Below are 22,721 nucleotides of genomic sequence, written 5' to 3' on the forward strand. Positions count from 1 at the left end.
TCTCCCTGACTCCTTTCCCCCCCCCCAATGAAAAACCAAGCTATATGTTATAGAAACATGGTTTCCCACAAATTTTTATTTTTGTTTTATGAGGAAACATGCTTGTTTCTTGATGTTTATCAAGTTCATGATAATAAAAAGGATATTTTTAAAAATGTAGTTAGAAAAACTTCTGGTAGTGGGAGGGGGAGACAGAGAATTCAGAAAGATAAACATAGAATTCAAGAATACAATCCAATATATGTAACTGATTAATGTCTGATAAACTCCATGCCTATGAGAAGTCTTATCTCTCAGCAAAATAAAAATACACAAAATGCCATCCTGTCCCTTTAACTGTTATATTATTAATTGCTATTTTAGTGATTTTGTAAATATAAGGTGCTAATTTAAAGTCTTTTAATCAAAAAATTACAGATGTGTACAACTGGAAGGAGCTCTTGATTTAAGTTGGAGAAACTCTTCATTGTTTTATTGATTTGCATTTCCTTCTTTGAAAATTGTCAGGTATACTCTGACCACTGCTCCACTGGGGAATGTATTGTTATACTTATATATACCACTTACTTAAAGATTCTGGATGTCAGAATTAACAATTAACAAATATATTTTTTGATCTCTTTCTTTAATCTGGCAACTGTTTTTGTTATAAAATTATGTTCCCAATGATTTCTTCTATTTCTGTATTTCTTTTCTCCATAACAGATTGTTTTTCTTCCAGATTTTTTCTAATTAAATTTTTTTAAAGTGAGATCTAATTTAGGTTTAGTATGTGTAGAATATTGATTGAAACCCATTTCTTATCTTACTGTTCTCCACAGTTTTTACTGAATGACTGAATTCTCAAAAATACTGGAGTGGTTTACCATCTCCTTTCTCCAGCTGATTTTACGCAAGAGAAACGGAAGCAAACTTTTTTTCCCTTTGAGTTAAGGGACTTGTCTAGGGTCATACAGCTAATAAGTGTTTGAGGTTACATTTGAACTCAGGAAGATGAGTCTTTATGACCCCAGATTCCATCCATTGTGCCATCTCATTTCTCCTTAAAAAATTGTAAGACAATATAAAATAAAGAAATCACAAAACTGAAAAATGAATGAAAAATAAGTACTTATTACTAGGATTTTGTGCTAGAAATTGCATGAAAAGGAAAAAAAGGGTCTTCCTTCACAAATACAAAGTGACTTTCCTAAGGTCTCAAGCCTAAACTCGTGAGGTCTGTCTAGCCACCTTATTTCTAAGTCCCACTTTTTTCGTCTTCCCTTAAAACACCAAAACCAAACTAGTTATAATACATCAACCTAGGAAAAAGTAATGTTAAAATAAAAGCAAAATCACCATTTCTTAACTCTTGTGTGTCAACATAGCCAACTAATGTTTTAAAATAATAAAAATTTTCATTCTAATATAGTTTGTCAAGTTTTGTGATATTCTGTGAATCTTCCAGCACTTTGTATCTGTTAGTAAATTATTTTAATACAAATTCTATGTTGCATTTATTTTTAGAGAATTTTATCCTGCTGATAAAGAAGATGTCACAAGATACACTCAACATTTATGGGGATGGAATCCATGCATTAACAGAGTCTGCTAAATGATCCAAAGGGAAAGTAGTAGTAACCAAGAGAAAGTAATGTACCAAAAACCCAAAGGTTAGAAGATAGGGTAGTTAACAGCAAAAGTAAAGAGGAGGGGGCAGCTACTTGGTGCAGTGGATAGAACACCAACCCTGAAGGCAGGAGGACCAGAGTTCAAATCTGGTCTCAGACATTTAACACTTCCTAGATGTGTGACTCCGGGCAAATCACTTAACCCCAAATGCCTCAGGGAAAAAAAAAAAAAAAAGTAACAAGGTTGTTTGGAAAGATGAGGATTGAATGCTATTAATTTTATGACAGCAATTTTAGTTGAGTAATAAGATAGGAAGGCAGATTGCAAAGGGATAAAAAGTGATTGAAAGGAACTGAAGCTAAGGTGATGCCAGAGGCAGCATTTTCTAAGACTTTGACTGGGAATTGAAATAAATTGGGATGATACTTTGAAGGGATAATGGGCCCTAATCAGTGGTTTGATTTGTGTGTGTTTTTTTTTTAAAGCATAAAGGAGTTAGGCATGTTTGCAGACAAGAAGGAACCAACAGATATGATTAAACTGAAGATGAGAGAAATAGGGGATAAATGATGGAGCAATAAGATGGAGGAGATTTGCTGAGAGTCCCTAAGAAGACTTGGCCTTGACAAGCAAAAAGATCTCCATTAGAAGCCAGAGTAAATAGTCAAGAATGCCAAAATGATTTCCTGAGGAACACATCTATGTCACTTACTCTACTCAAAAACCTATAGGATTTCCTGAAGACTGCCAGCAGAATAAAATATAAATTCTTTAATCTGGCATTTAATGAATACTACAGTTTGGCTTCAACTTATCCTACTAGCCCAGTTTTATATTATTCCTTTACTTGTACTATGTATTCTTTATTAGACCCTAAGCTAGACTACCTCCTCCCCAAAACAACATTCCACGTCCTACCTCCATACATACATAAAACAATTTGTACTGTATTTATTTGTGCTTGTTCCTACTCTTAGCACAGTGACTGGTTTAATAAATGAGTGCTATGTACTATGATATCCCTCCAATACAGTTTTAATTCTATAATGGCAGAAACTGTTTAGGTTTTATCTTTGTATCCCCAGTTTGATGTCTTGCCCATGGTAAGCATTATACAGTTCAAGAATGGACAGCATTTGTCTTAAATTAAATTAGATTAAATATTGGTTACAGAAAACTCAAAACATTGTCTTATATAAACATTAAAATAACAGCATAAATTATTTTATTTTTTATAACTGATGTAAAAAGTTGCAAAAAATCTAAGAATATCTTCTGGTGGCACTACTGGTAGTACAGTTACCAAGATTTTCTTCCCCCCTGAAATGATTATTACTATATCAAAGTATAATTTATTGCTATGTCAAAGTATAGTTCTTATTCATCAGCGTTTCTGAATAACTTGCATCTATACTCTCTGATTTCTTATCAGATGCATAATGGTTATGAAAAGATCAGACACCTACATAAATGCATATGCAAAAACTTCTTGGTACAAAATGTTCAAGCCAACTGAAAATCAGCTATTGTATATAGGATTTTGTAGGTATAGTCTAAGGTTAACTTACATATATAAACAGCATTTCAAATGGTAGCAATGACTATGTTATAGCTTTTGGAGTGAGGCAGAGGAACTCACCATAAAAGTGATCTTTGCACGTTTTAGGGATTTACCTCCTGGAAAAGAATCTATCTATACCTTAGAATTCAGTGAGAATTTTTCCACACTTCTCATTTGGAACTGAGCTGCTGATGACAATAACTTTCCCCAACTTCTGCATATCCAGACTACTAAAAAAGTAGGGGAAGGGACCTAATTATTCTAGATCTTAACCTATACTACAAAGCAGTTACCATCAAAGAAATCCGATACTGAAACTGAAAGATCCATCACTGAATTAAATTAGGTATAAGAAAATTTACCTAAAACCCTAGCATATTCCTAAACAAGAAAATTCCAACTAACGGGGAAGGAATTCACTATTTAATAAGAACTTCTGGTAAAACTAGACAACATTCTAACACAATTTAGATTTAGACCAACACTTGCTGAGAGTCCCTAAGAAGACCTGGCCTTGACAAGCAAAAAGATCTCCATTAGAAGCCAGAGTAAATGAGTGAAGAATGCCAAAATGATTTCCTAAGGAACACATCTACCGTGTTTCCCCGATAATAAGACCTATCCCGAAAATAAGCCCTCCCCTTACTGTGTAAGATTCCTCTAAAAAAAGCCCTCCCCCGAAAATAAGCCCTATTGAGATTGCTACTGTAGTGAAGGTGATCCCCTGCGCTACACGGTACATTACGGTACCCTCTGTATGCACCGTCCTCCCCTCCTCCCCGGGAGCTGCAGCAGTGAGCATGTCATCCTGTTCTTCCCCAGTGATTTGCTTGCTGGCGCCATTGAGAGCAGTGCCGCGGAGGAGAGCTGAGGCAGGACAACATAAAAACCCAGTATGTAAGTGGGAGTGAGGGGGCATGATGGAGGATAAAAGGGGCATGATGGAGGATAAAAGAAGAACTCAGGAGGCATCATGGAGGATAGAAGGAGCACTCAGGGAGCATGATGTGGTTAAAACATTATTGAGGGGCATGATGGAGTGAAAAGAAGGACTGGTGGTCATAATTTTATTATTCTGTCCGTTTTGACCCCCAGAAATGAGTACAAAAAGGAAGAGCTATACTGTTGAATACAAGAAAGCAATTGTAGAGGAGTCACATGGTAAGAATCTTGCACTTTTCTGTAAAGAAAAACTTTTGGATCTTCAAATGGTCAGAAAATGGAGAGCAGATTATAATAACCTCAATCAACAGGTGGACGAGGGAAAAGGGGAAAAGCGCAGCTCTGGATCAGGTCAGCAACCCTTATATCCTGACTTGGAGATCCTCATTGGTGAATGGATTGCTGACAGGAGAGCAAAGGCCTTGGTTGTGTTGTCAGTGTTCATTAAAATAAGCCCTCCCCCAAAAATAAGTCCTCTGGTGTTTTTCTGTCCAAAAAAATAATAATAATAAGACACTGTCTTATTATCGGGGAAACAGGGTATGTCACTTACTCTACTCAAAAACCTTTGGGTTCTCCTACCCAAAGAGTACCGTTAAATGGCTACCTGCAAAGAAACAATCTATAGAGTTCAAAAACTTTGAAAATTAAATGACAGAGATTGGAGGAAACCATTAAAAATAAGAGCCATTCAAGAAAAACAAGATTATGAAGAGAAAGCCAACCAAACTGAAAAAGAGATTCAGGGTCTTAAAGAAGAAAATAGTTCTTTGAAAATCAGAATTGGAAACCAGTGAAGGTGTAAGAGACTAAGAAATAACAAAATAAAATGTAAGGAATGAAAAAATAGACCAAAATATGAAACAGCTTATAAAAAAACACAACACATATGAAGAACAGATCAAGAAGTGAAAACATAAAAATAATTGGATTACCTTTAATGTTGTGTTGTTGATGTTGTGACAACACCAACAAATTAGATAAACATGGGGGAAAAAAGTTATCTTTCAGATCCATGAACAGTGGTAGACTCATGAACAAAAAAGGTATAAGGAAGGTTCAGAGGATAAAATAAGCAATTTTGATTATAAAAAGTTTAAAAATTTTGCACACACAAATCCATATATAGTTGACAATGAAGAAAATATTAAGCTAAGGAAAAAACTCTTCATAGCAAAGTTTCTCTGTTAAAGCTTCTAAGGCATATAAAGGACTGATTCAAATTTATAATAAAAAATTCATTCTCTAGTTGGTAAATGGTCAAGAGATAATAGGCAATTTCCAAGGAAATCCAAGCTATATGTAGGTAGAAGAAAAAAATGTTCCAAATTACTAATAATGATTATGATAATAATATTATATATATATATTAATATACATTAATTATATAATAATAATAGAAAAATGTAAATGAAAGCAACTCTGAGGTTTCATTTTATATCTATAAGATTGGTGCTATATCTGACAAAAGAGGACCTATGGGAAAACAGGCAAATTGATTGAACTATTATGAAGTTGTGAATAGGGATGGCCATTCTGGAAAGCAATTTGCAATCATGCTTCAAAAATTAATTGAGCATTCAATTGGATCTGGTAATAACCCTAACTAGATCTATATACCCCAAAGCCATCAAAGAAGAAAAGATACCATATTTTCAAAAGTACTTCTACAAGCTTTTTTCTAGTGGCAAAGAACTGGGGCAAGGATTCTAGGAAGATGGCAGAATAGATCAGAAAATTCCAAGTTCTCCAGATTTCCCTCACAAACAAAATTGCACCTTAGAGAAAACAAAAACCAGTGAAAAACAAATAAGACATGGGGCAGAAGAAGGGGAGGGGGAAGAGGGTTCTCTTAGGACAATCCTAGAAGACCTTTAGAAAACTAAGCTTTAACCCCACCCAGTGAAGTAGAAATATCTCCAGGATAGCCCCATGGAAACAAACAAGAAGCCCTGAAGTTTAACTGGGTTCCAAAGTAGCATCAGTCCCAATCATGGAACTTTCATTTCCATGATTGGAGTCCGGGGTCTGAGTCACATAAAAATGAACAGGAAGACTAGACTGATTAAAGAGAAAGTCCTGGACAAGTAGGAAACAGAACCTCGAATGAGTGCAGTAAGAGCAGACCAGGGAAGCTACTGGCTACACTTGCGGAGGCTGGAGCTCTTAGTTTGGGGTTGCAGGTCAGAGAGGAGAGCTGAAATGAAGTGAGAGGTACTATCCTCCCCACCCCAAGATTGGAAGTGGTGACACAAAGTTCTCATTAAAAAAAAAAAAAAAAGGGAAGGAAAAGAAGAACTATAGTAACCTACTATCAGACTACGAAAAACCAGAGTTCATTTTCAGAAGAGGACCCTAAAGCAAAAAGCTTCTCCTACCCAAAGAGTACCGTTAAATGGCTACCTGCAAAGAAACAATCTATAGAGTTCAAAAACTTTGAAAATTAAATGACAGAGATTGAAGGAAACCATTAAAAATAAAATAAGAACCATTTAAGAAAAACAAGATTATGAAGAGAAAGCTAACCAAATAGAAAAGGAGATTTAGGGTCTTAAAGAAGAAAATAGTTCTTTGAAAATCAGAATTGGGCAAGGGGAACCAATGAAGGTGTAAGAGACTAAGAAATAACAAAATAAAATGTAAGGAATGAAAAAATAGACCAAAATATGAAACAGCTTATAAAAAAACACAACACATATGAAGAACAGATCAAGAAGTGAAAACATAAAAATAACTGGATTACTTCTAAGCTACTTTACATAATAATATAAGAAATAATCAAAAAATAGGACAAAGTAGAAATAGGAAAAATCCACTGATCACCATCTCAAAAAGAGATCCTACAAGGAAAATACAAAGGAATTTCGGTGCCAAATTTTGAAACCTCCAGATAAAAGAGAAAATTTTATAAGAAACAAACCAAAAAATTCAAATATGCTGGAGCTATATTTGGAATTATACAGGATTTATCAACAGCTACAATAAAAGATCCTGGAATATCATATATCAACAATAACTAGGCTATGGCCAAAAATTTCCTATCCAGCAAAACTAAGCAAAATATTGAATGAAAAAAATGGACATTCAATGAACTCAGATTTTCAAGATTTTGTCTCAACCAAATCTGAACTCAGTAAAAAAATTTAACATATGAGCCAACATCAAAGACTATCTTTAAGCAACTCAACAAGGACAAATTGTTTCTTTTATAAGTGGAAATATAAACCACTATGTCTAAGTTTGATATCAGTAATATCTAATAGTAACTGGGTAGTTCAAAAGAAAGACTGGGGCAGAACTGAGTATGATCTGACTCTAAAAAACAATTGATTAGGAAAAGGTAAAAATAGTAATGCTACACAAATGAGGTACAAAATTAAGGACTGACAAGAGGCATTAAATGTGGGAAGGCTGATTGTTCTGGAAACCCACTCACATCAGAAATGGATTAAATAGGGAATAATATGTATGTAAAACATATAATATATACCATGAAGGGGGTAGCAACCTCTAAAATTTATAAATAATGGGGGAGGGAATAGGAATATGATGAGTCATAGAAAGATAAATTGATGGGGAAAGGATAAAGAGGGAGGGGAAAATGGCACAGGATAAAATAGGAGTATAGAAACGTGTTCAGATTAATGGGAATTGGAAAAACTATGTAGATTAAGGGAAATGGGATAAAGAAGGAGGGCCGAAGGAAAATACAGGGAAAGGATCAATGGACTGAGGGGAGGTTAAAAGCAAGGCAAGTTAACAAGAATTAAAATATAAGAGTTAGCAGGGATAGGAAATAAGACATACACAGACATACTCATACAGATCAGGAATGGCACTTATTAGAAAAACATAGGCATAGTAAACATTGACCCTAGACAAAGTCAAACTTGATATTTCAATCAAGAGAGATCTATATTTTGTCAGCCATATTGTTTTAGATGCACGCCTACATATGTATAAATGTATATGTAGATATTACATTGGTGTTTATGTGTACATACAGGTGTGTTTAACTATATCCATGGTCTACCTGAAGTCTGTTTGAGGTAAGTAGGATGAAAGAAGGAAAAAAGAATTTAAGTTAAAAGGGCACAGCAGAGAACAAAAGAATAACCAACAAGGAAGCAAAGAAAAGATGGATGTCATGAAAATAATGCCTTTTATTATTATGTTTTCTTGAAATGAAAATTTATTTTTACATATTCTGAATCCTCCCTTATGTTCTGCTGGGCACATGACAATTTTTTTAAAATCTTCCTTTTCGTTTTTCTTTTTTATATTTTTTCTTATTTTTTATTTAGCTTAAAATAAAGTTAAAAAAAAGAATTGGAAACTGAGTGGTACCCATCAAATGGGTGTGAACAAATATAATGGAATATTACTGTATATATAATGAATATTACTGTATATATAATGAATATATAATGTCTATAAATATAATGAAATATTACTGTAGTATAACAAACAAAAACAGACTTTTTGAGAGCTCAGAGAAAATTCACAGGACTCTATACAAAGTAAAATATGCAGACTAAAGAGAATAATTTGACACTTGCAAATCAAGTTTACCTTGAAAGACTTAAATTTCTAATCAATACAAAGATCAATCTTGATTCTGGGAGACCTAATGAAGAATGTACCCATGTCCTGAAGAAATGATGGACTAACCCAAAAACTAAAAGACATTTTTGGACATAGCCAATATAAAAATGTTTTGCTAGAGCATGGTTATTTGTTACAAGGATTTTGTTTTCTTTTTTAAAGTGGAGGGAGGGGAGGAGAGAAGACAGAACAGCCATTTAACCCCATGTACATTATAATTCATGCATTCAATTATAAGTAGTCCTTGATTTACAGTCATTCCCATGGTCCAATACTCCACCTACTTATGTGCAAATGACTTTGTCTAGATTTGTATTAAAAGCCACCTCACTTGCTTTTTTTCTCCCCTATTCCATTCAGCATAGTCCCTCTTGACTGAAGATCCTCAAATTATGGATTTGGATATTTATGGATATGGATTTCTAATGCCTACAATAGTGAAAGTAGGAACAGTCAAGTAATGAAAAAGGTAAATAAACATGACACTGAACAGCTTGACTAATAATGTAATGAGTGCCAGACCCTTCACAATGTGGCTCCTTTCCATATTTATCATGTATGATCACCTACCACTTCCCAACAACTCATTTTTAGCTAAGATGGCTATAACTAGCTGTTGCTCCTTTAACTAGGCATCCATCTCCTGCTTCTGTACCTCTGGACCCTGTCCTTCAAACCTACAGAATATACTCACTACTCACTGCAACTTCTTAGAAGTGATCAATATCTTTGAAGTACTGACTTGGGGAATCTTTGTTGATTCCTCTATCTACATTATGTTGTAGATATTCTTTATACTATGATTTTCCCAATACATCCCCCTTCCCCCCCCCCCCAAGTGTTCTCTCCCTCTTCAAATTATCTTTTATCTATTTTCTTATTTACAAGCTATATTTTCTCCCAGGAGAGTTCCAGGTGCTATAAGACAGGTAATGTTTCCTTTTTTCTTTGTATCTCCAAACTTAAGAAAATCAGTTTCAAAAAGGTAGTTCCTAAAAATGTCTTGAGCAAGATACCTTTCTTGAAAGGCAACACTCAGAATAAATTCCAGAAAACTTAAGGAAACAAATTTAAAGCATTGTAATCAACCCTCAGACAACTCTTAAAAATGACTAATGAAAGGAAAATTGAACTAGAACTCATCTAGGTGCAAAATTAGTGTCTCACATATAAAGATTTTATTTAATTAAGGAATTGAAAGTAACCTTAGAAATTATTCAGTCCAAAAGTTAACTTGGATAGTTGTAGCCATTAAAAATTTTTTTTGAACTGCATTTCAATGCAATTGGTTTCCTTTATAATCCTATTTTATTTTTATATCTTTAAAAACATTATTTTGAGAAGGAAACTATAGACCTTCAGACTGTGAAAGGAGTCCATGACACAAAAAAAGGTTATACACCATTGATTTGGTCTAACTCCTTTGTAAAATACTTAAAAGCTTGATTTCACAAGATTCATACAAGAAAAAAAGGAAATTAACAGATCTAGGGCTAAAACCTATATATCAATTCTTGGTCTTTCTATAGCTTAGCATTAAGAAGCAAAGATCATACTATTTAACCACAATGGAAGGCTAAAAAGCAAAAACTCTGATAGAAAATCTAGTTCAAGTGAAAGTTATTTTGTACATTTTAAAGTCTAATATGCATTGAATCTCATCAACAGAAGCTTGTCCATTAGACAGATAAACATTTTTGGCTACAGCAATTCATGGGAGAAAGGGAGCAAGGGCAGCAGGGAAGGGTGATGTATCCACTGCAGTACTGCAATTTTGTTTTATTTTTCCAAACACATGCAAAAATAATCCCTAACACCCACCACTGCAAAACCCTGTGTTCCAAATTTCTCCCCCCAAGATAGCAAATAATCTGAGAAAAGTGTAAACATGTGCAACTTTTCCAAACATACTTCCATATTCATCATGCTCATACAACACTATAAAATGTAATGAGTGGATTTAAGAGCAATGAAATCGAGCTTTTAAATATAGTTGCATCATAAGATACAAGGTGAAATGCTAAGACTTCATAAGATTTCAGTTCAACCTGAGAAAGACTCCCATCTCAGAAGGACCAAATGTTTGATTTCTAAAGCTTTGCTGAAAAGGAGGAGGAAAAAAAAAAAGTGGGGGGGCGGGGGGGGGGGGGAGAGAAGAGAATCACTGATTCAACTTCTCAAAAAGCTATTTATTAGGTGGCCCGAAGTCTTTCGAAAAGTAATTTCCAAGATTTTGTGAAGATCTACACAAATCTTTCTGAATTCCATGATACTTATTTACCTTCTCTGTTGTTAAAAAAAAAAAAAAAAAAAAAAAAAAAGAGTTCGGAATTGTAAACTAAGAGCCTTCATACAAATGACTGATACTGTATCATAGTAAATATAATTTTGTTATTGTTACTGTATTTCCCTGTGTAATTTATTTTTACATATGTTAAAAAGATAAATACTTCCTAGCTGTGTGATTCCGGGCAAGTCACTTAACCCCCAAATTCCTCAGCAAAAATAATAATAATAATAATAATAATATTGTAAAGTGGTCAAGTGTAGCTCACTAAATATGGTGTTTGCAATTATTCTAATAAAAAATCGGACATTATCACCCCAGATTAATCTTTAATAATCTTTAGTACCATACATAAAAGATCACATCTACTTGAAAATCACATCATTTCCATTTACAACCCTTATTCCAAGAATATAAAAAACTAAGGAAGGTGAGAACTACTTAATGCAAAAAAAAGTACATAAATACAAATATATTAAATATTGAATGGTCTGCGACTTTTTCTTCGTAATACAATCATATTTGAGGGAATTATTCCCAAAAAGAGGAAAGGGGAAAAAAAAAGTTAGGGATACACTTAGAAGAAACTTCTTTCTATATCTAAACATCAATAGAACCAAAACTAACAAATAAGAAGCACTGCAGCATGCAGGTAAGAAATTTGTATCCCATCTCCCACTTTAGACATTATTGAGCTGTGTGACTATGAACAGGTTTCTAAATCCCTTAAAAGCCTTAAGTTTCCTCTTCAGTACAACGGAAGCAACAATATAATAATGGGGTTTGTTTATGAAGAAAATATTTTGCAAAACTTAAAATTATCACATTAATAATTCTCAAATGATAACAATCCTCTACATACAGCACCATGAAACTAACTCATTTTCTTAGCTCTGGTAACTATAAGAATACCTCAAATATATTAAGATTATATAAGTCTCTTAACCCAATCTCAATATACAACACCAGAGACAACTGTCACAAATAAGTGACAAAGATGATGTTGACCTGAATTAGTATTTCTCACCGTGTAACCTACAATATTGACATCACAGGTGTGAATCAATGATCATTTACAATGGGAATCAAGAAGTAAACAGGCTCTGGATAATCAAAAGAGATGTCACAAAATGCCTATTAATAGAAAATGTGCTTTGTATCTCTTTATATAAATTTAGTAGCATAAAATTCTACCCTAGAAGATGATTTTCTTAAACAGAGAAAATAGAAATTCCATGTTTCAAAGGAAGAAGGGGTAACAGTAGCAATGCTAATGGTGGAAACTGAAAAAATGATCAACTTTCGATTTATAAAGAAGAGCCAAAAAACAAAAACTAAAGCAATCTAAAGCTATTTTGTTAGGGAATAAACAGTCCTACATACCTCAAAGGCACAAAAACTCCTACCCTTCACAAATTTCTTTCCAAGTCTCCCAATTTGGTAATTATCACGACTCTTCCCTTTCATGTATTTCCTTCACTCTGCCCCCTATTCGATCAGCCACCAAATCCTATCACTATCACAGTCTCTATCCTCATTGAAATACCCTAGTTTAGGTTTTAATTTCTTTTCTTTGAAATTCCAGAACAATCCTCATAGTTCAATAAAAAGGATGCTGGATTTATAGTTGGAAGACATGAGTTCAAATTTCAGCTCCACTCTTTAATATTTGTATGATTTGGAGGAACATTCCTAGGTCTCAGTTTTCTTTTAGGTAAAATAAGAGACTGACTTCTACAATCCCTTTCAGCTGTCAATCTATGTTCTATGATACTGAATTTTCCTTCCTGTCTTCAGTCAAGACAAAACCAACTTGTTAATCCTTATCAAAAATTTCGGTGGGCTCCCCAATCAAGGAATAGTAATTATATTCTTATCCTGACCCCGGCCACTCCCCACTGTCTTTTCCCTTTCTCCTTCATTTTAAAGGACTAACAATACACAAACATACATACCCCATCCCCATATCCTTGACTCCCCAGGTGAAAGTCATCTCTCTCCCCAAAGAAATTTTCACAGGAACTTTGCTGCTCTTTCCTTTGCTCTCATACAATGGTATGGAGTTTTAATCAGGATGAAGCACTTTTCTCACAACTGCCCTAAGAGCTAGTTGGTAAAAGTGTTATCCCCATTTTACTGCGGATGGAGATGAAAGGGAAGAGAGGAAGAAGAGAAAGGAAAGGAAATAAGATTTAGTATAGTGGAGAAGAAAAAAAAAAAACTAACCCCAGAATCTGGAGATCTGAATAAGAATCCTGCCTCTTCACCAGTAAGTAAAAGTTTTCCCAGATGAGATCACTCAGGAAAATAAGTATGTACAACAATATTGCAACAATAAAGTTTTGAAAGATTTAACAACTTTGATTAATACAATGACCACCTGGGATTACAAAGGACTGATAGTAATTCAAGCTATCTATCTTCCTGACAGGGGCTCAGGATATAGAATGAGATGGATGGATGGATGAAAGAGAAAAAGAGAGACAGAAAGAGAGAGATTAAGAGAGAAAGCACCAGCATGGCCAATGGGGAAACTTATTTTACTTGTCTATACAACATTTGTTACGAGAGGGAGAGGGATAGAGATGAGATGGCAAAGAAAATTTTTTTTTGTTAATTGAAAAAGTGTAACATGAAATTTTTTGAAAATAATAATTAATATGAATTAAAATAATTAAATAAAAATTTAAAGATAAGAATACTGCTTTGGATGATGATTTTGCTATTTGTCTCACAGATCTGTTTGTGAGGAATAGGATATATATATATATATAAAAATAATAAGATTTTTTAAAGTTATTTGCCTAAGGTCACCTAGAATTTGGGGTTTGGATTTTCATTCTCCCATATACATGTTTTCTTTTCTTTTGCAAGTCTGCATTACATAGTAGGCACTTATTATCTGTTCAAATGAAGGGTATATACTGCATGTTCTTGAGAACATTAATGGATGACATTACAATAAAGGATGGTAATAATGACACTGAAGTAGTTTTTTAAAAAAAAGATTTCAGTAAAATCTTTAAGAAGGCATCAAACACTAAAGGGAAATTCCTCTTTAAAAAGGTTAAAATAAATACTTTAGAGGAAAACAAGCTTGTTATTTGGAACACGAGACAAAAAAGACAAAAAAAAAAAAAAAAAAAAGAAAAAAAAGAGGTATTTGCTAAATTAATTTTAAGTCGTCCTTTCCTTCTTCCCAAGACCATCCAACAAATTTTGTTGCTTTTTCTGGTATTTCATGATCTATTTACGTTTCCTTGGCAAAGATATTGGATTGGGTTTGCCATTTCTCCAGCTCATTTATACAGACAAGGAAACTGAGACCAACAGAGTTAAATGGCTTGCTCAGGGTCAAACAGCTATTAAGTGTCTAGGACTAATTATGAACTTCCTCTTCCTCACTCCAGTCCTAGAGCTTTATCAATGCTCCCCCACCCTTTAACAATTTTCTAACCTAAAATATGCATAGTATACCACTGATATGCTTATCAAGCTGTCTTAAAAGAGTATACAGTATAATTCCAACAGACTTGTGATGGAAAGAGCCATCTGCATCCAGAGAGAGGACTATGGGGGACTGAATGAGAATCACACAACATAATATTTTCACCTCTGTTGTTGATTGTTTTTTTTTTTTTCTTTCTTTCTCATTTTCTCCCTTTTGATCTGATTTTTCTTGCCCAGCATGATAAATGTGGAAATATATTTAGAAGAATTGCACATGTTTAACCTATATTGGATGACTTGCTGTCTAGAGGAAGGGGGAGAACAGAGATGGAGAAAAATTTGGAACACAAGGTATTGAACGCATGAATGTTAAAAACTATCTTTGCATTTATTTTGAAAAATAAAAAGCTATTAGTTTTTTAAAAGAATATGTAGTGTGTAAAGTATTTTGCAACAACAACAACAAAAAAGCTTTCACATTTCCAACATTAATTCAATAAAATGTTTATTTCCTTTTTTGTCTTTTATCCTCTGTGCCTATCACAATGTTACACATAGTAGGTACTTAATAAATCTTTATTGAATTACTCCATAGGAAAAAAAGGCTTAGGTGAACTCAGAAATGATGGAATCATAAAAGCAATGCAGAATGTTTGGGAGGTATGCCTTCTATTCAACCTGAGTAGACACAACTGAGTTAGACAGACCAAGGAGTAGAACTAATTGAGCACTTTGGTTTTTCCTCATTAAATTCAAAGATTTTTATCAAGTGGCAGAAGAAACAACTACACAAAAGGAGGGAAGAGGGAAACCTTATTCTTTTTTCTCTTTTATCCTATCTTTCTAATAATTCAGGGACATAAAATTATATTCTTCCTCCTCTTATCTTCCCACCAAAACTGTATACTGAAAAGCCTCATGGCTTGTAATCTTTCAGAGACAAGCAGCATAATCCCTAATTTGATGAAAAGCAATTGTTTTAAACCCAGAAAACATTTTAAACTGATCAATTAAGGGAGGAAAACCAAAATGTGTGGATGCATCATAAGCATGTAAATAGAATTTGGTTTCAACAGAGGTTCACAAAAGGATTTCCTCTAACAGGCAAAGAATGATCATGACTCAGACACTCAACCAGTAAGTTGAGTTATTTACTGAACACTTATGTGCAAATTTGTACACTCCAGAGTACAGAAGTATAAAAACTTAAGTCTTCAAACTTAAGTTTACAGGCCAGTTGGAAAAAATTTACAAAAAACAATTAGAGAATAAGGTTGATGAAAAGGTAGCAGTTGACTCAGGCCTTAAAACTATCATTCAGAAAATCCGAACAAAGGAAGTATATATAGTATATAAAGCAAGAGGAACAGTAAGAAAGGAGAGCTAAGCAAACAGAAGATGAACAGTGGTGGTCTAATTATCCACAAGATTGGATTCTGATGCCCGCAAATTTTATGCCACTGAGAAAATATATTTTGAGGAATAGTTAGAATTCAAAGCCAATTTTTAAAAAATGTAAAACAAGGTTCTATTTTTTCTTTTCTTTTCTTTTTTTTAAGATAGTCAGATAATAGTAAAAGACCATACACAAAAGACAGAAATGATAAGATGGAAAGAGCTGGCCTTAGACCCATGAAGGCTTAGGTTCAAATTTATCCTTACACATTGACTGTGAACTTGAACAAATCACAATAAAATTGCAGAGAAAATGTTGATTTTCATTGGTGATTTCCTTCGCCAAGGAAAAAACTAATAAAATCACAAACATAATTCCTATCCTTTTGGTATCCTTAAATTTAAGGTGTGTGTAATAACTGTAAAATAATTCTATCATGCCTGACACTTCTTTTCACGTTCTCAAATAAAATTCCCTTTGATATGATATATAAAGAAACTGAAAGAGATTCAGACAATAAAAATACAGGCAAAATCCCATCAGAAGTACTATCACCCAGAAAAAGAGTTCCAGATAAGTCATTCGCTGCTATGTCCCTGCGACTTACTCTGTTGCAATTTCCTTCATTCATCCTATAACATTCCACATAACCTACTTTTTTCTAGTCTCTGTCCATCTAACAAAATAACAGTGTTTTTTTTTTTATTTAGATGCTATCTCTACAATCAATAGGGCCAAGTAAGAGAAAAACCAAAATGTCAGTTCAGTTACTTAAGAATAAAGCTTCTTCATTACTTTTTTGTGTGTGGCATGTTGTAACAGTCAAAACCCTCCCCAGCTTTTGATAAATCTTGTGAAGACTGGACTTGTCCCTCAGGGATAAGGTTTTTAAATGCAAAAAATAAAATAGGGAAAATAATCAAAAAATTTTTCAAAAAGTTCCTGGACTCCAGATGAAGAACCTTAGAGACTGTTTCATCTAGCTAGACTCTTTACAACTCTACTCTGTAATAACAAGCAACAAACATCCTCACACTTCCCTAAATCTCCAGGAACTAACATACACAAACTATTCAGGGAAAGGGGGAAATGATAAGGTGTCCCCATTTCCCATCCCACCTCCATTTTTCGATTTTCCTAAGGGATCCAAAAAAGTTCATTTACTTTGTTAATAATTCAAATCATTTTCACTTCTAGCTCCTCTTAACATACATAATTTTCCACTACAACTCACTGCTTGATTAATAATGCGCATGTCTGGCTGAAGCTTATTTACCACAACGGAATTTTAATACCTAATGTGTGAAAAATACAAATAATGTAGAAAAACATCAAAATCAGGATTCTTCTTGAAAAGGTTAATTTGGCATTCTTAAGTACTAGAATGATAAGAAATTAATCATTTTTACTGACCAAAAGCACATGAAAAGGACTGAAATTATGAGGCTCAAAACAAACACCAGGATGAAATTTCTGGCTGAAAACATTTCTTTAAACACACAGGCAGAGATTACTAAAAGAAGCTCTTCAGTAACCAAATAGCCAACCTTATGCCTTTGATGTTTTTACTAATATTCTCATATAGGAATAGAAAAAAGACCTAAGTTGAGAAAATGATGATTTGAAAACCCTTTCAGACCAAGGATTCATAATATGAAATAACAAAATGTAATTCATATTTATAATGAAAAGTGCAAAGTACTTTAAAATGAAATGGATTAGTAATATTACTTAACCATAACAAAAGCTTGAAATATAATGCACACTTATAACTACATTTCAAGTATTATTTCAAGGGTAACAAGCTTCATTAAAACTCTAAGTGAAACCTGACACCACCAACATATCCATATTGAGGAGATACTTAATTGCTTGACTGCAAAGCTTAGAAACTTCTACAATCCTTCCTGAGCTTCAATATGGAACTTTCAAATGACCTCACTTAAATTTCCACTGTAATCCTTCTGAGAATTTATTTACCAAAAAAATCTATATTCATATTAAGGCACCTGAATTTTTCCAAATAGTCCCTATATCAAATCAAAAAATTTAGCACAACCATATGACAGACCCTTAAAATCTACCCATTATATAATCTGTAGTTCCATTCCTTTCACAATTATAATTATGAGCCCTGACCAAAAACAGTAGCCTAATAAAAAAATTAAAACTTTGTAGAAACAAAACTGACTTTACATATTCAACTAAATTTAATGCACAGAGCTTGATGTTAACCCAATGCTAAATATATACTCTGAAAGTTGAAAAGTCTAAAGGACCAGTACCTGGATTTTGTCACTTTCTTGTAACTTCAGGTTGACCCAAAAGACTATAAGAATAAATACTCATCATGTAATCCAACAAAATCTGTATCTCTGCATGACCACAGACATACCACTAAGCAAAGGCAATAAATATATATATATATATATATATATATATATAAAAACCCACCTTTGTTAATATGCCCAGTGAGACCATTTCCCCAAACGGCAAAAAATTCATATTCACAAAGTGACAATTCCCAATTTATAAAGAATTCCTACAATAATCATTTATTCTACTAAAGCCAAACAAGATTTTTTTCATCATTTAGAAGAATAACCAAGTGACACAAAATCTTACAATACTGAAATAGCTGCAAATATCATAAGACACACAACCCCACCAGAACCTCCAATCATATTTCCAATTGAACTGACAATTTCTGACACAAGAGGTATATATTCCAAAAGTTATTTTAAACATTTCAAGATTAAATTCTATGCTCAAAAAAGGATAAAAGGGACTAAATGTGAGGGGTTTTTGTTCAAGGACAGGGACACTTTCAAGAATTCAACTGTTTAAAAAAAGAAGACTGAAAGAACATTACATTAGCAATACATTACTTAAACTATACATTAGAGCTTCAGTGTAAGAGTTTAACATAGAAAACTTTTTACAATATATATTATTTAAATACATATATATGACTATTAACACCAAAAACAAAAGTAAAAATTTTAACATTCAATTCATTATGCAAAATACTTGAAGCATAACTAATGAGTTCTACTTAATATCTATCAATCTTCCTTTTAAGATGCTATTAAATTAAAAAGATCTCTAAACCAACATAAGTTTACACACATGCACTTCAATATCAAAATGCTGAAGAGTGAACTAGAAAGATGTATTTAAGTCTCCAAAAAAATTCAAAACAGAAAAATTAAACAAACAAGCATTTCTACAATTTAATTAAGAACTGGAGTCTTCAATTTGGAATTGTGAATAGAGGGACTGAAATACTTATATTAAGGACAAATGATAAAAAACAACACAAACTCCATCCTACTCCCCCAAAAAAACCATTTATAGCAGCATATTTTGTGGCAGCAAAAAACAAATGACCATTCCCTAAGTAATGGCTAAACGAACTATAACTCACTAAATAATAGAGTATTACCATACAGTAAAAAAAACTATGAAAACAATGACTGGAAAAGTATGGAAAAACTTTTATGAACTGATGCAAAAAAGAATTAAGCAGAACCAGATAAGCAATGTACATAATGACAATAATATAAATGAGAACAATTAGAAGTGAATGCATGAGATTATAGCAAAGAGGGGATGATAAACTCCTCTTGCATATAACATAACTTTTTTTATTAGGTTAATTTTGGGGAACTTTTCCCCCTTTTTATTCTTTATAAGAGATAACTCTAGGAGATGGGAAATGCTAAATTGAAATTACTATTGTGTCAATTTCCTTGAAATACTAGCAAAAGGTATTTGGACATACCAAAGAAAAAAGAATCCAAAGAAAATTCCCATTACTTGCTTATTTTCACCACCCTTAGCTATCTAACGCTGACAAGGAGTTCTCAGGAATAGGTCAAAGAAAGGAAGAAGAGAACTTGAAAGAATTCTCACTTTCAAGCTACTCAAAGAATGCAGAATCACAAAAGTTCAGGTTTTGAGCTAGTACCTTCTGTCAGCTGTAGTTGCACCTTCAGTAAAAGTAAGGTCAACAAACAAACATCAGCAGTGATCTAAAAACAGCTAACAGATTGAAAGGAAATACTTTTTTTTTTTTTTTTTTTTAAGTAGAAGTCCTTGTTAAAAGTGTAACTCTGGAAAAGAAGTAAGCAAAAAGAAAAAATCCCCAGAAGAAAAACAGAGGGTACTTATAAGATAGTAGGGGAAAGGAATTCGTCGTCCCCCCCAAAGTTTTTTTAAATTGATACCTTTCAAGAATTTAATACAACACCGACTTACCAAAAAGCTTTATGTTCTGAGTTCACTTTAAAAACTATACTTCCACCTACCTTAGATTCTGTCCCTAAACAAGGTAATAATGAAACTTAAATCACAAGTTTAAAAACCAGGACCAAAGATGTCTTTCTTTTAGAAGGCTTTTTAAAACCAGCAGCATTTATTGTTATTTATTGTATGAAGCCAAGATGGCAGCCTTCTGAATTCTTGAATTACAATACATCAAGGATTTTTAAGCATATTTTTAAAGTTAAAGGAGAAAGGCAGTTAGTAACCAGTCTGTTTAGCCATAATACTTCAAGGTACTGTATCAAAACAAGACAATATTTTCAACCATTACTCCAAGAAAGTCAAGAATGACAAATTAAAAAGTCTTAAGCACGGGAAGTTACTTGACTAACCACACAGAGACAATAATATACTCTTGTAGGAAGCTTTTTAAATACACCATTCTAATTCACATAAATCAAAAAGTTCCTCCCCAAAATAGATCTTTTATTAATACAATTAAGTTTAGTCAACTCCCACAAAGAGTAAATATGCTACATATGGGTATCTACTAGTCAATTGTGGTGAAAAATCTAGTAGCCTCTCAATTTAGAACACTCTCTAAAATTATATCCCAAAGACTATGACCAATCTTATCATTTTTCCTGTGCTTTTTTCAGCTAACTCAGGAACCTGAACAAATGTACATAATCAACTCATATAAACACGTATACACCTGCACCATACTATTTAGTCTATGAGCACAGTCACTGAGAAAATACAAAAAAATGCCAAACTTTAGGTTCTCATCATACAGACACCAGATTTTATTAGTTAATAACTAACGTTTAGGATCGTTAACTTTGCACAGGCAGGAATAAATGGGCAGCTGAAGGGTCTGCTGAAGCAAGCTGAAGACCGGTTTCGGCACTCAAAGATTCTTTTCAGTTAACAAATTATGGGACAGTGAAGGACGGGGACGTGGGACAGAAAGCCTCCTTCAGACGTCCAAGCAGGATGAGGGCTCCAAAGAAATTGCAGGTTATCTGAACAGGAGGAGGGACTGAGGGAGGAAGGAAGGAAGGAGGAAGGGAGGGAGGGAAGGAGAAAAAGAAGGAGGGAGGGAGGGAGGGGGTGGACGAGGACTCGGGCCTGATATCCAGGCGTAGCTGGGGCCTAGTTCCATTGCTCCAAATCACTCCACCTCAGTAATGGCGTTTGGTGTCAAGTGGAACGAGCCCGGAGAGAGGGAAGAGGGAGCCGGTCCGCGACAGGCCGGATCCTCCGGCGGGCAGGGTGGCTGACAAGGCTGCCCAGGGTAGTGTCAGGGAGCACACGCCGCGGCTTAAGCCTCCATCCTCTTCCTTGGGCCCAGACAGGACGGGAAGGGGGAGGAGGGGGAGGGACGAAGCCGTCAGCCATTTTCCCTTACAGCCCAAAACACATACAAACACACAGACACACGCGAGAACAGACGCACGGGCAACCCAGGCAGGCTCCGAAATGCCCGGAGCGAAGGCGCCGCGGCCCCCGAACCCCGACTCCCGCACGCAACCTGCCACCCCACCCTGCCCGGGAGCGGGAACACTGAGCGGAGAGAGGCAGGGGAAAAGCTCAAGCCCCGGGGAGGAGAGAGGGGTGTAGACCCGGCGCCGCGCTCCTACACTCGCACACCCCCCCAGCCCTCCGCCTTCCCCAGCCCCCGATCCTGCAGTTTCATGCCGGGAGGCGCAGCGCCCGGGGAGGGGTCGGTACTCACCGCACAACACAGGCGCCTTCTCCCTACACCGAGAACACAACGAGGCGGCGGCGGCGGCGGCCTAGGACTGGAAAGCGGCTGCGAACGAAGGAGGGAGGGCTCAGCCCCGGGCACAGGACGAGCGAAGGGGCATCGCCGCCCCCCCGAGTGGGGAAAGGCAAAGGCCACGGGCAGCGGACTGCGGAAGAGGCAGCTGGGAAGCCGGGGCTCCGAGGAGGAGACGCGGCTCGGGGGTGTGAGCGCGGGGAGAGGAAGAGGGAAGGGGGAGGGCGGAAGGGACGGACACAGCTAGGCACCCGCACCGAGGGACTCCCGGGGGTGCTCGGCTCTCGGCGCCGGTCCGGCAGTCTCTGCCGCCGCCTCCGGCTCCGCTAGCGGCGGCTCTTCCTGGCGCCGGGGCTCTAGCCGGGCTCGGGCGGACGGACGGACGGACGGACGGGCGGGCACCGGGAGGTGCGTTTCTCCTGCGTCACCTCCTCCTGCTCCTCCTCCTCCTCCTCCCCGCAGCGGCGGCTTCTGCTCCCGGCGGCGGCGGCGGCTGCTGCTGCTGCTACCCCCGCTTCGGGCCTGCCTCCGCCCCGCTTCCTCCCTAGCTGTTAGCTGGGGCTCCAACAACAGTACCCGGCGCGGGTACGGCCCCGCTCCCTAGTGGGAAAGGCGGCGGGCTGACGGGAGGGAGGACCGGCTGACGGGCTCAGGTTCCGGCGTGGGGCAGGGAGGGGCTAGGCGGCGGGCTGAGGCCTGTGCGACTGGGGGACAGTGAGGATGCGGCTCCTGACGGACAGCGGCTGAGAGTCCCGTTCGCTACCGCTTAGTCCCGTCTTCGTCAATATGGCGGACCAAAAAAAAAAAACGCTCGGGCGGC

The 22,721-nt window shown here is 35.8% G+C and overlaps 1 protein-coding gene across 4 annotated transcripts in view; it reads right to left on the reverse strand.

Annotated features, from left to right (window-relative positions):
• USP9X (ubiquitin specific peptidase 9 X-linked) overlaps positions 1 to 21,932 on the reverse strand; it is a 247,134-nt gene extending 225,202 nt beyond the window's left edge. For all 4 annotated transcript variants that reach the window (XM_031959411.1, XM_031959409.1, XM_031959412.1 and 1 more), the window contains exon 1: positions 21,857 to 21,932. The gene's annotated coding sequence lies outside the window, so the exon portion shown is untranslated. The remainder of the gene's footprint in view (positions 1 to 21,856) is intronic.
• Between the last annotated feature and the right edge of the window lie 789 nt (positions 21,933 to 22,721).

Source organism: Sarcophilus harrisii, chromosome 3 (assembly GCF_902635505.1).
Source record: "Sarcophilus harrisii chromosome 3, mSarHar1.11, whole genome shotgun sequence".
NCBI lineage: Eukaryota > Metazoa > Chordata > Mammalia > Dasyuromorphia > Dasyuridae > Sarcophilus > Sarcophilus harrisii.